This window comes from Gracilinanus agilis, chromosome 2 (genome assembly GCF_016433145.1).
Source record: "Gracilinanus agilis isolate LMUSP501 chromosome 2, AgileGrace, whole genome shotgun sequence".
Taxonomy (NCBI): domain Eukaryota; kingdom Metazoa; phylum Chordata; class Mammalia; order Didelphimorphia; family Didelphidae; genus Gracilinanus; species Gracilinanus agilis.
The window spans coordinates 159,964,399-159,979,698 of NC_058131.1; positions in this window are offsets into that span (position 1 = coordinate 159,964,399).

Consider the following 15,300-nt stretch of genomic DNA (forward strand, 5'->3'; position numbering starts at 1 on the left):
CTCCCGCCCCCTACCTTGTCCAGACTGAGACTGAGGTCCGGAAAGGAACCCTGGCGTATCCTGGCTCCACTTGTGAGTTGAAGACAGAGCCCTTCCAAACCCCATCTGAGGTGGGGCAGACCCACTAAACGTGGATACAACATATAAGGGCCTTATTTACATCATTTCATTTGTTTTGAGGGCAGGGAAAATAGTGATAATAACTACGACAGTAGCAGCAATGATATAATAGTGTAAAAACTAGTATGTATATAACACCTATCTCACTGGGTTGTTTCAAAACTCAAATTGATTAATTAATATTTATTAAGCATCTACTGTATGCCTGTTACCATGCTAAGTAAACCCTGAGGATACAAAAAAAGCAAAATTCAGCAAGCTTTTATTAAGTATCCATTATATGCCAGGCACTGTCTTAAGTGCTTAGGAATACAAAAGAAGGAAAAGTCAGTTGCTGCCCTCAAGGAACTTGCAGTTAACAGGGGATTGTTGCATGTAGAGGAATATATACAAAATAAGCTATATGGAGAATTAATAGGAGATAATTTAGGGAGTGTGTGTGTGTGGAGACGAAGGAATTAAGAGAGGTCCAATAAAGCTTCCTGGAGAAGGTGGGGTTTTAGTTGGGACTTAAAGGAAGCCAGGAACGTCAGTAGTCTGATTACAGGAGGGTCTGCCATGCATGGGGACAGCTGGAGAAAATAAGCCAAGAGATAACATATCTGTATAACATGACTCATTTAGGGTTTTGCAAACTTTAAAATATATAAATGCTATTATTTTACAGGTGAAGGAAAAAGATTGTTTGGAGTCAGTCAGTCCATGAACATTTGTTATGGATCTACGGTATGCCAGGCACTCTGCTTATACTGGTGTTTCAAAGAAAGGTCACAGACAGTCCTCATTCTCAAGGAGCTCCCAGTTTGTTTGGGGAGATAACCCACAAACAAGCTATATAAAGACAGACAAAATGAAAGAGAGAACAGGCACAAGGTGGACAGAGAGAAGAAGGTCATAGCTGTACTGTCCTCTGCCCTGGTCAGACAGTATCTGGAGGGCTGTATGTGGTTCTGGAGGCTACATTCAAAATACATTGACAAGCTGGAAAGCTTCAGAATGGACTAGGACATCAGTGATGGGCAAACTTTTTAAAGAGGGGGACAAAGGAAAGGAAATGCTCATCTGTCAGTCTGTTTCTAAGGCAACTCTTTCGAAGTTTCATTGTATTGTATCATACTCATTGTATTCATCAAATTGGGAATAATATCGTCCAACCAGATAGAAGATTTCAGGGGGCCCACATCTGGCCCTCGGGTTGTAGTTTGCCCATCACTGGACTAGGCAATCTATAAATGAGATCACTTTTGTTTCTTACATTCTAGGAGGCTAAGCTATGACAAGCCTCAGATTGATAATGAAAGGATTGGAGACTGTCATTCAAGAAAACTCGTTGAAGGAGAGGGGTAAACTTGGGAAAGAGAAAACTGGAATAGGTGAGGAGAAACATGGTATCTGTTTTTAAGGGATATAATGTGAAAGATAATAATAATAGCTAACATGTATATAATACTTACTATGTGTTAGTCACTGTTACAATCTCACCTTACAATTATTATCTGGTTTGGTCCTTACAACAACTCTGGGAGGTAGGCATTATTATCTCCATTTTACAGATGAGGAAAGTGAGACGAAGTGGCTTTCCTGGTATCACACAACTAGTAAGTGTCTGAGATCACATTCGAGCTGTGGTCTTCCTGATTCCAAGCATGGTGCTCTATCTACTTCATCATTTTCTTCATGTTTTAGTCTGCCCAGAAACAATGGGGAGAGGGAAAAAAGAGGAGTCAGAGAGAGGTTGATTTTGGTGGGATATACAGCAGAACTTCTAACTTCAATTCAAAAGTAGAAGGAGTAACTCTTAGAGTTCAGACACTTCTCTATTATTTCAACAATATCTATTAATTTATTAATCAACAACAATGCCTTTATTAAGCACTTAATTGCATTAAGCCTAAGAAATAAAAAGACAAAAGGGAAAAATTGTTCTCAAAGAGCTTGGATTCAATTAAGAAAAACAGTATGACCAGGAGAATGTTGTACACAGAGGTGGATACACTGTTGGCACAATCAAACATAATGGGTTTCTCAACTAGCAGCAAAGAAATGATCTAGGACAATTATGAGAAAGAACGCTATCCACATCCAGAGAAAGAACTGTGGGAGTAGAAACATAGAATTTCCTTGATCACATAGTTCAATGGGGATATGATCAGGGATGTAGACTCTAAACGATCACTCTATTGCAAATATTAATACTATGGAAATAGGTCTTAATCAATGATACATGTAAAACCAATTGATTTGCTTGTTGGCTAAGGGAGGGAAGAGTGAGGAGTGGAAGGAAAGAACATGAATCATGGAGCCATGGAAAAATATTCTAAATTAATTAACTAAATGAATAAATTTAACATTAAAGAAAAACAATATGGATACATACAATATATTTTTATTTGTTTCATTAAATATTTACCAGTTACATTATATTTTTTAAAATATTCACTTTTTAAAAATAGGAGATTACAAACTCTCTTCTACCTTTCCCCGTCCCCTTCAGAAAGCAAACAAAATTATATTGATTCACATGGAGACATATACACAGATAAACTATATATAAGATAAATACAAGAGGAGGCAATACTAGCAGCTAGGATAGAATCAGGAAAGGTTTCATATTGGAGGTAGCATTTGAGTTGCAGAAGAAAGGAAGCAGGGGACCTAAGAAATGGAAGAGGGAAAGGAAGTACATACCAGAGATAGGACACAGCCTGTGCTTGGAGATAGGAGATATAATGTAGTATGTGAGGAACGACAAAAAAGTCAGTCAATTTGACTGGGCTATGGGCGGTGCCTTAAAAGGAGTCATGTGTAAGGAGTCTGGAATGAAAAGTTGAAGCCAGATTGTGAAAATCTTTAAACACCTCTTTGGCATTTTGTTATTGTTGTTGTTTAGTCATTTCAGTCATGTCATTCAGGATCCCATTTGGGGTTTTCTTAGCAGAGATACTGGTTTGCTGCTTCCTTTTCCAGCTCATTTTAGAGATTAAGAAACTGAGGCAAACTGGGATAAATGACTTGTGGTAATGGCTGGGCAAAGGGGGTTAAGTGACTTGCCCAGGGCACACAACTAGGAAGTGTCTGAGGCCAGATTTGAACTCATGAAGATGAGTCTTCTCAACTCGAAGCCAGCACTGTATCTACTGCTCCATCTAGGCATCCCACTTCTTTGTCATACACCCATTAAAATAAAGGGTTGGCCATGTCAGAATAAATGATAATAAATTCAATAATAAGCTCAATAAATTCCAGTGGCTCCTGATTACCTCTAAGATTCAATATAAAATTCTTTTTGAGGAATCTAAAGCTGTTCACAACCTAATTGCATCCTACCTTTCTAGGCATATTACTCATTACTCCTCTCTTTAAACTCTACAGTTCTGCCACACTTGCCTTCTTGCCATTTCTCACATGTGACACATCTCCCATCTTGTTGCCTTTATGCTGGTTGTCCCCATTTATGGAATATTCTCTTCACTCTGAGGAATCCTCTTGGTATCTCTCATTTCCAATAAGACTCAGTGAAAGGACTTCCTGCATGAGGCCTTTCCTGATTCTCCCAACTGCTCATACTTTCTTTTTTTTTAAAGTTATTTATTTATTCAGATTACACGTCGATATGATTTTTAATAATGATTTTCTGACATTTTGCCATCTATGTTCTCTTTCTCTCTCTCCCAACCTTTTCCAAGAAAGCAGGTAATATAATAGAGGTTGTATATATGTTATTATACAATATGCTCATCCATGTTTGTAGTGTTGTGAAACAAGATGTATACTGATCATACTTTTCCAAGATGTCTTTGTATCTGTTTTGTGTATGTATATATACATATATATGTACATATATATGTGTCTTACCTTCTGTCTTAGAATTAATACTGTGGATTGATTCCAAGGCAAAAGAATGATAATGGCTGGGCAAAAGGGGTTAAGTGACTTGCCCAGGGTCACACAGCTAGGAAGTGTCTGAGGCCAGATTTGAACCTAGGACCTCCTGTCTTTGGGCCTGGTTCTCAATCTACCAAGTGACCTAGCTGCCCACATTTTGTATAAATTTTATTTTGTAAATATGTATCTATATTTTTGAACTTCCATAGTGCCTGAGGCATAGAAGTTACTTATCTTATTAAAAGTGTGTGACTATTGATTGATTGGCTACTATGTGGAGGATGGATTGGACAAGAGAGAGCCTTTTGGGGAAGCCAATTGGGAGACTATTACAATAGAACAGGTGAAGAATGATGACCTGAATTGGGATGGTGGCCATGTGAATGGAGAGGAGACGTATTCTAGGAATGAACAGGCTGAATCAACAAAACAGAAATTGATTGGCTCTCCTTGGTGAAAGAGAGTAAGAAGTCAAGGATAACTCTAAGGTTGCAGCCCTGGTGGCCAGAAGAATGGTGGTGCCCTCCATCAAAATAAGGAAATTAGGGAAAGGGTTGGGCTCTGCTTTAGACATCTTAAGTTTGAGCTGTCAATAGGACATCCAGTTGGAAATGTCTAATAGGTAGTTGGTAATTCAGGTTAGGAACACAGGAAAAGTTAGGGCTAAATATATAGATGTGGGAGTAATCTATATAGCAACAAAAACTGATTATTGAACCCCTGGGAATTGATGAGGTCACTCTGAAAGAGAATGTAGAAAGAGAAGAGAGCTGACACAGAGTCATGTGATACATTCACAGTCTGGGGATGGGGCATAGATAAAGAAAGAGCAAGTAAGAGAATTTATACTGTTGTGAGAAGATTGAACAGCATCAGGAAAACCCAGAGAAGAGAGAGTAACAGTAAGGAGGATAAGGTAGTCAACAATGCTACAGAAACATCAAGAAAAATGAAGATAAAGGAAAGGCCATTGCAAGTGTTACACTAAGTGTTAGGGATACAAAGATAGATTTGAGACAGACTGTTTCTCAAGGAGAAAACTAGTAGTTTGAAAGAAAGAAACATACACAATTAGCTAAGATACAAAGGAGAATTAGTGAGTTCATGGGAGATGTCCAGACAGTGCCATAAAAAAGGGAAATTATGGGGCAGTTAGGTTTCTCAGTGGTTAGAGATCCAGGCCTGGAGAGGAGGTCTTGGTTTGAAATCTAGCTTCACATACTTCCTAGCAGTGACCCTGGGCCAGTCACTTTACCCTAATTGCTTAGCCCCTACTCTTCTTCTGCCTTGGGACTAATACTTAGTACTGGCTCTGATCTTTTTAAAAAAAGAGAGAGAAAAGAAAAGAAAGAAATTTGAGGTGGGGAGAGAATTTTCAGCTGGGAGATGACCAGAGAAAACTTCATGGGTTAGCACATGAATTAGACCATGAAGGAAAGGAGGTATGGGGAATTAGGTGGTACAGTAGATAAAGTGCCAGGCTTCTTAAGTTCAAATCTGGATACACTAACTGTGTGACTCTGGACAAATCACTTAATCGTTGTCTGCCTTAGTTTTCCCAGCCATAAAATGGGAATAATAATAATCATCCTAGGATTGTGAGGATCAAATGAGATAATATTTGTAAAGTGCTTAGCACAATGCCTAGCACATAATAAGCACTATATAAGTGCTAGCTATTATTATTACTTCAGCAGTATGAGATGGGTGTGTGTGTGGGCGGAATGGAGAAATTCATTCCAAATGAGAGGGATCCCTGGAGAGTGAGAAAGAGAATCTTGTTTGGCTGGAAGATAAAATAACTAAGGGGGAGTTGTGAGATAAGGCTGGGGGTGGGGCAGGCTTTAAAAATCAAAATCATGAGTTTATGCTTCATTCTGTAAGCCGAGAGGAGCCAGTGAAGGTCTTTTGAGCAGGAGAGAGTGATGTGATCAGAAAAGTAAATTAGGAAGACTTCTCAGGCAGCCATGTAAAAGATTAATTGGAAAGGAGATAGAGTGAAGGCAGAAAGACATTATTACAGTAATCTAAGTGTTAACCTTCTGTTTCTAGGTTTTTGTCTCTCCTTCTCCACTTGGCCTTTTCTCTTAATTCTTCTCTCTTCTGACTTTATCTGGCCACACCCTCGTTTCCAATACCTCCTATCAGGACATCTTGGTGTTTAATGATTCATCTCTATGAAATTAAAAATTTTAAACTCACCTTTCAGGTATGACCCTAATAGAACCCAAATAGTCATTTGATTTATAGTTCCTCAGTAATATCCTTCAAAACCCTGAAACCAGTCAGAGGTAGATTAATTGATGGACAATAATGTCTTGTAGCCTTCCCCACCTTCAATCAGGGTTTTTGCCTCTGAGAAAGATAATTCCCTCTCTCATTCTCACCGAACAGATTGTCTCTCAAGACCTTTTGTTTAATGAGACATATTTCTTTTTCCGCTGATTTTATTGGTGTTCTACACACAAATGTTTTTCTGCTCCTGTCAGCAACTAAGTAGCTAGGTGGCACAGAGGATGGAGTACAGAGCTTGAGTTCAAATCTGGTCTCAGACATTTACTACCTATGGGACCCTGGACAAGTCACTTAGCCCTATTTACCTCAGCTTCCTCATCTGTAAAATAAGCTAGAGAAGGCAAATTACTCCATTATCTTTGCCAAGAAAACCCCAAATGGGGTCATTAAGAGTCAGACATGACTGGAAAACAACTGAACAACAGTAGCAACCAAAATTTCAGGTAGTGTTAGTGTCATTGAAGAAGAAGGAATAATTTGGACAATTGGGTCATTTCTTGTCTTAGAATTGACAAGACTTAGTGGCTGTATGGAGGGGCTGGAGGAAGCGGGAAGCAGCATGGCAGTAAGACTATACACAAGTGAAACCTTGGTTCAAATACCACCTCTGATTATTTGCTATTTGTGTGACGGTGGGCGAGCCCCTTACACTCCTTGGACCTCTGTTTCTATATCTGTAAAATGAAGGGATTAGACTAGATGGTTTTTGAGCTTTTGAGCTTCCAGTTTATGACAGGCTTCAAGCCTGGGTAATTGGCAAAAATTTAGGAGAAATGAATTCAGTTTTAGAAATATTGCCTTTGTGGTGCCAGAGGGGATTCCAAATGGAGATATCCTATAGGGTGTTGGGAGTATAAGTCCCAAGCTCAAAGGAGAGCTCAGAGTTTGAAATGATAGTCTTGGGATTCATCTGCATAGAGGTCATCATTGAGATTCTAATGACACAAATATAAATGATTTTTATGACAAAGAAAAGGGAGAACCAACCTAGATGTGTAGATTTCTGATCAACTTAAATATTGAGGCAAGAATAGCCAAGAAGGGAAATGTGCTTTTGGATAAGAACATGACAGAGGGAATTTCAGGCTTGATGTGAGTCAACAAATGACAAGGTCACCAAAAGTGCTGATCTTGTCCTCCATGAAGAGAACCATGTGTCTAGAATAAGAGTGGTGCATACTCTGCCTCCTGAGATTATATTTGAAGACTCCCTTCTGGAGCTCACATTTTAGGAAGGGCATTGACAAAGATGGAGTTTGGTAAGAGGAAGGTATTCTTAAGAGTGAGAAGACTGGAAACTGCAGCATGCTTGGATCCAGTTGAAGAACCTGGGGAAAAGTCTGGAGAAGAGAAGACTCAATAGCTGGCTAGCCCTTGGTTGGGGATGTCAAGGGCTGGAGTCCCACTCAGTTATGGGCCCAACTAAACCTTCAAAGTCTCTATGATATTGGAGATTCTGTGATGCTATGAATAGAATAGAATTATACGGGTGAATTGGAGCTAGGACAATCTGATAGAGAAGAAGGGTCTCTTAAAATGACTGACAAATGGAAAGCAGAGAGAAGCATCAAGTGACATGGGTGGAAAAAGATAGGACAAATGGTGATTCTGATAGAGGAATCAAGAGGAGCTACGAGTGGGAAAGTGGGAGAGGGAAAGATGATTGAGGAAAAGAATAGATACAGAAACTGGATTACCCCACAGGAGGTAGATCCCTCTGAGAGGTCTCATGATGTGGGTGGGATAAGGGAATAAGTATTTACATATCCCTCACTGTGTGCCAGGTGATCTAAGAACTTAAAAAAAAAAAAAAACCCTTACTTTATGTCTTAGAATCAATACTGTGTATTGGCTCCAAGGCAGAAAGAGTGGTAAGGGCTAGGCAATGGGGGTTAAGTGACTTGCCCAGGGTCACACAGTTAGGACATCTCTAAGGCCAGATTTGAACCCAGGACCTCCTGTCTCTAGGCCTGGCTCTCAATCTCTGAGCCACTAAGCACTTTTTACAAATATTACCTCATTTGATCCTCATAATAACCTTGTGAGGCAGGTGGTAGTATTTATACCCATTTTACAACTGAAGAAAGTGAGGCAAATAGAGGTTAAATGACTTGCCTAGGGTCACCCAGTAAATGTCTTGAAGTTGGTTTCAAACTTGTGTCTCATGTTGAATTCCATTTAGTTTCCTCTGAAAATGAAGAAGATTGCAGGTTATTTTTGGATGGCAAAGTCCCATCTAAAGAAATGGCAATCCCTCTCTCCCAAGAAGTCAGATGTACTTATGTGGGAGAATTGGGAAGGGAGTTGTGAGGGATCTCCCTGAAAAAGAACCTCTGAGAAGGAAGAATGCTCCCCACCTCCTGACAGGAAGGCGATAGACAAAATATGCAGAATGAGACATATTTTGGACATGGCCGATGTGGGATGTTGTTTTGCTAGAATATGCATATTTATTATGAAGGAGACTTTTTTGGTAGGGGGAGGTGGGAGGAAAAAATGTTTTAAAATTGAAAAATTTAATTAAAATTAAATTAACTATAAGAAAGCTAATTTTTCCCTGGCGGAACCACTTTATGCCGTGTTGCCTAGATACATACAGATTGTGAGGAAAAGCCGAGAAAATGTATAAGAAGAGCTTTGCTGACTTCAATGTGCTATATAAATGGTTACGCCATTATCATTCTGGTCAGTTTTAAAAGTAAAATCTTCACATTTTATATTATAAAGTTCGTTCTATTATTATAATATTATAAAATTCAGTTAGAATATCTTGATGAACGTTTTTGATGTTTTTTAAAATAGAAGAGAATGAAGCTGGCAGAACCCTTTAACAATGGAAAAGACCTGAAGACTTGAACCTTTTGGCAATTTATTTCTCAAACCCCATAGGAACTGGGGCAGTTTGCAGACTGAAGGCTTGGACTATGACATGCAAATTTTAAAAATACTCTTTTGCAACTCACTGATAGGAAAGGGGGTGGAGGAGACTCCTGAGCTTTAGGAGGAACAAGAGGAGATTCCTTATATCTCATAAAGGGATCTCTCCTCTTCCTTTCTCTCAACTCACATGGCTGTCAGCCTAGATTAAGCCATCATTATCTCTTATTTGGACTGCTTCTCTAGTAACACAGTGGATCGAGAACTGGATTTGGAGTCAGAAAGATGTGAATTCATGTTCTGCCTCAGACACTTAACTAGCTGTGTGACCCTAGACAAGTCACTTAACCACTGACTCACTCAGTTTTCCAATAATAATAATAATAATAATAATAATAATAAATAGCTAACGTTTATATAGTGCTTACCATGTACCAAGCACTTTATGATAATTATCTCATTTGATAATCTCATCTGTAAAATGGAGATGTTATTAATAGCACCTCCTTCCCAGGGTTCTGAGGATCAAATGAGATAATGCTGGTAAAATTCTTTGTAAACATTTAAGAACTTTGTAAATGATAACTATTATTATTACTTCCAAAACTCTCCCTCCTCCTTTCTACCTTTTGCCAAAACAATTTTCCTAATGGATAAATCTGATCATGTCAATCCCATATTTAAAAACCCTTTGATGGTTCCTCATTTTATTTAGGATAAAATTCAGACTCCTTAACCTAAGAACTAATCTTGTAGTAGAGTCAGCTGTAGCCCCATCCTTTCCCAGCACCACCATCCCTGCAGGCTTTGGGCTGGAATAATCCCAAATCCTTCCCATTAAGTACCTTCCATCTAGAATAGATACAAGTATTGGTTCTAAAGCAGAAGAGTGGTAAGGTAGTTTGTGGCCAGATTTGAACCCAGGTGTTCTCAGCTCCAGCCTGGCTCTCATCTCCTGAGCCAACCAACTGCCCCTCGCCATTATGTTTTATAAGTGTCTTCTACACACCTTATGTATCTAAAAGTGACTTAAAGGGATTAAAGCCCCTCCACCGCCCCCACCACCACCCCAAATGCCCATTTTCAAGGCCCTTGACAATCTGGCTCTTATTTAACTAGGCTTTTTAAAATATCCTCTCCTCGTTGTGAACTCCACATAGCCCAACTGGATTTCCAGATGGCCCATGAACACCTCTCCCTCTATCTTCCACTCAGAGGCCTCTGTACCACTTTTCTGTCCCTACGTGCATTTTAAGGCTTTCAGGCCAGCAGCCTCTATGCCTGGAACTTGTAGTCTTTTCACATCTCCATGTCAGAATCCTGTTCTTCTTTCAGGGCTCTCTATTTTATTCACTTGCCAGCACCTTCCATGAAGCTTTCCTTGATTCCATTAGTTGTGTGTACTTCTGTTTTCCTTACATTTTCCTTATTTGTGGACAGGGTGTATCTTTTTTTTCCTGATCCTAATAGAATATATGCTCCTGGAAGGCAGAAGGCAGAAAGCCTGGTGCCCAGCGATAACACACTTAGTAGGCCCTTAATAAAAGCCTGTTTACTTGAATCCAAACTGGATGGAATTTCCAGAGATCATATGCTCCCATCCTTTGCCTCCAGGTTGGTATTCCCCAAATTTATGGAGACTTATAAAGATTTTTTACCCAAGGTCAGAGCTATCCAGTGGTAGAGTAGGGACTAGAATCCAAATTTCTTAATCTCTTTTCCTGTGCTTTTCTATTATACTAGTATCTAGTATAATATGACACTATTGTATTATAGAGGCTAAGAAAGGTTCTGGGTCTAGCCCAGGGTCCCACAGTTAGCTACCTGAAGTAGGAACTTGGGTCTTCCAGATTCCATTCATCTCCTGTGCCACCTGGTGTGATTGGCTAGGTCACAACTAAGGAGGCCTTGTGCTGGGTCAAAGACCTGACTCTAGCTTTCAGCAAGGGCCAGCAGAGTCATTTTTAAATTTGTATTGCTAAATTTTCCATCAACTGCCTACAATAAAGAATTCTTTCAGGGTGGCTCAGTAGATAGAAAGCCAAGGCTGGACATAGGACATCCTGGGTTCAAATCTTGCCTCAGACACTTCCTAGCTGTGTAACCCTGGTGGAGTCACTTAATCCCAATTGCCTAGCCCTTATCATTCTTCTGCCTTGAAACTAATACTTAATATTGACCCCCAAGACTGAAGGTAAGGATTTTAAATTGTTTTTCTTTCACCCGGATGGAGATGAAGAAGAGTGTAGAACAGAATACTTCCTAACTCCTGGGCCTTATTAATTCTCCTAGTTTGGGGTTTTTGTTTTTTAGACACTTGATAATACTTCCAGGCTTTGAGTCCAACAGTGAAAAAGAAGGAATTAAAGCTTAAAGGGATCTTGAATATCCTTTAGCCACAGCTTCCTTATTTTCCAGAAAAGAAAATTGAGACCCAAAGAAACTGTGACTTTGCTAAAGTCACACAGCCTATCAGTAGTCGAGCCAGATCTAGAACCCCAGTTTCCTGATTTATTGCTCTTTTTACCACCCTGTGCTGCACTTAAATGCTAGAGTCCCTTCCAAGAGCACCAAACCACAGACTTACTATTGGTAGGACATAGAGCTATTGATATAAATGTGATTCAACCATCCCAGGCATGTCATTGGGACTAGAGCTTCAGGAATCAATAACTAATTGAGTTTGAGAGCCTCACATAGTTTCATTAGGGTTTTTAGAATCAGAGGGTTTGGCCTGATGCTCTGTCTTCAGATGGTCTCCATCAATTTAGATTGGTCATTTTTAATTTTTCAACTGTTTCAGTTGTGTCTGACTCATGACCCTATTTGGGGTTTTCTTGGCAGAGATACTGGAATGTTTTTTCATTTCCTTCTCCAGCTCATTTTACAGATGAGGAAACTGAGGCCCACAGGGTTAAGTGACTTGCCCAGGGTAACACAGATATTAAGTGTCTCAGGGTGGATTTGAATTCAAGTCTTTCTAAGTCCAGGCCTGATTCTCTGATCCACTGCACCATCTAGCTGCCCAGACTGGTCATGGGTAACTAGAGATCTCAGTACCTGGAGATCTCAGCCCATTCTTTTAGCCTGAGTGGAAGAAGGCCAGAGATCAAAGTAAAAGACACAAAAATCTTTTCCTCATTCTAGCACCAAAGAGCTGTTGGCTTTAATGGAGTCTCAGTTTCTTTAAATGAAGGTCATGATTCTTACCTTCCCCTATAGTATTATTCCAAGAATTCAGATCTAATTTCAAAGCTGGTGAGGACCTTAAAAACATCAGATCTAAAGGGAATATGCAGGTGAATGTTTAACAACTTGGCTCTCAAGGGGAAAAATGATGCCCACACTTTTTTCATTTTAATTTGCATAGTGAATACTTTCTTAAGTCTAGACAATCAACAAAACAATAAATCAAGCCCTGATTTGAAGTGACTGCTGATTTCTGAGGGAAACGCTCACCCTGAGCATTGTGAAAATGTGTGATTGTGAAACTGCCAGAATTTCATAATCAGCTCTCACAGGCTGGTTGGAGCCAGCTCTGGCATGCCCCTGCATCTAACCCACTCATTTTACAGATGAGCAAACAGAAGATCAGAGAAGGGATTGGCTTGATGTCACAGAGCTTATCAGTCAGTGGGCAGAGAGAAGATATGAACCCAAGACCTTCAACTCCCAAACTGATACTCCTCTAAGTCTCACATTTCTGAAGAAGACACGTAGAGAAAAACATTTTGTAAACAAGAAACGACCACTATGTGGCACAGTGGATGGAGTGCAGGGCTTGGAAGCAGGAAGACTCCTCTTCCTAAGTTCAAATCTGGCCTCAGATACTTACAAGCTGGGTGACCCCGGGCAAGCCTCTTAACCCCATTGGCCTTGGTTTCCTCATCTGTAAAATGAGCCATAGAAGGAAATGGCAAACTACTCTAGTGTCTTTGCCAAGAAAAGACCAAATGGGGCCATGAGGACTCAGACATAATTGAAAAACAATGGAAGGGATGAAAATAGAAAAAACTATAGAGATGGAATCTATAATGAAGCTTTAGTGGGCTGGCCTGGGGATCATATGGGATCCTTTTCCAGGCCCCTCATGGTGGAGATTCCTGCCTGTGAAATTCCAAGGGATCTTTTTATCTACTCTCAATCATCTTCTATTATTCTTCTAGCTGAACCCTATATTCTAGTTAGATAAACGTCTGTTTAGTTGCTGGGTAGCTACGTGGCATGGTGAATAGGAGACTGGGCCTGGAATCAGAAGACTTGAATTAAAATCCAGCTTCAGACACTTACTATGTAACTTTGGGCAAATCACTTAATTTCTTTTTGCCTCAGTTTCCCCAACTGTAAAATGGGGATAAAAATAGCACCTTTCCCAGAGTTGTGGTGAAGATCAAATGAGATTATATTTGTAAAGTGCTTAGCACAGTGCTTGGCATATGGTAAGTGCTTTATAAATGTTTGTTGTTATTATTACTTACCTCTAGTAAGCCTCTACTCTATATCTACAATTGACTGAACAGGGAAGGTCTAGTGAATATTTGGATTGATGTATTTATTATTATTATTATTATTTTTAAGCCTTTACCTTCCATTTTAGAATCAATGCTGTGTATTAGTTCCAAGGCAGAAGAGTGGTAAGGGTAGGCAATGAGGGTTAAGTGACTTGCTCAGGGTCACACAGCTAGGAAGTATCTGAGGCCACATTTGAACCCAGGACCTCCCATCTCTAGACCTGACTCTCAATCCACTGAACCACCTCGATGCCCTCATGGATTTATTATCGATAGGATTTTCCACTAATCCTAGCAGCTTCTTGGCTTGTCCTTCATAATCTGTCTTGACTACAGGCGGAAGACCGGAGTTCATTTCCTGGTTCTATGATTTACTGCCTTTGTATAACTTGGGCAAGTCATCTCAGATGGCACCTGATGGCTTCTAAGGTTTGTTCCAGCTCTAGGGTGTGAAATCCTAAGAGTTCCACCCCCTACCTCGGCATTTCTTTCTTTTTTGAACCCTTACCTTCTGTCTTAGAAGCAATACTGTGTATTAGTTCCAAGACAGAAGAGTGGTAAGGGCTAGGCAATGGGGGTTAAGTGACTGGCTCAGGGCCACACAGCTAGGAAGTGTCCGAGACTATATTTGAACCCAGGACCTCCTCTCTTTGGGCCTAGTGCTCAATCCACTGAGCCACCCAGCTGCCCCTACCTCTACATTTCTTTTTAAAATAATAATAGCTCTCAGCTAGAGCTTTAAGGTTTGCAAAACAATTTACATACATTATCTCACTTAAGCCTTGAGACAAACCCTTGAGTAGACATTCTAGGAGTTATTGCCCTGATCTTTAAGGAACTGGGGTTCATGAAAGTAAAATCATTGCCCAAGGTCACACAGCTAGTACGACACAATAGAGCTGAAAGAATCTGGAGGCAAACCTGGCTGGGTTTATTTAGCTCCTATGGTTGCCTTAAGCAGCTCGGTGGCATATTGTTACCCAATAACAAAGACCTGAGTTCAAATCCCATCTCAGATACTAAGTAGCTATGTGACCCTGGATAAGTCACTCAATCTCTATCTACCCCAATTTCCTCAACTGGAAAATGCTGAACTGTACAATAGCTCTTGCATCTTGGTGCTGTTGTGAGGATCAAAGGAAATATTTATAAAGTGCTTTGAAAAACCTGAAAGCATTGCATATGCTTTTATAATATTGTTATTATTAACCTTGAGCAAGTCACTTCAGTCAATCAATAAGCATTTATTAAGCACCCATTATATAGCACTATTGAGGATACAGGGAGAGGCATCTCTCTGTGTTTCTTCACCTATAAACTGGGGTGGTCTTTGCATTCCTTACCTCTGTGTAGTGAGGAAAGTGCTTTGTCAACGGTAAAGTGCTGTTTAAAGTGAGCTCTCATAATCATGAGCCCATCAGGGCCCAGAGAGATGATTTGTCTAAGGTCATGCAGTGAATTCGGGGCAAAGCTGGGACTAAATAGAACACAAGTCCCTGGACTCCCAATCTTGGGCTCATTCTTGTGCACAGGGATTGTGTAAACCCTGGTGGTTATAGCAGACGTCATTTCCTGGGTCCTGGCATTGGTGAGAATGCATGCCCTACCAGAC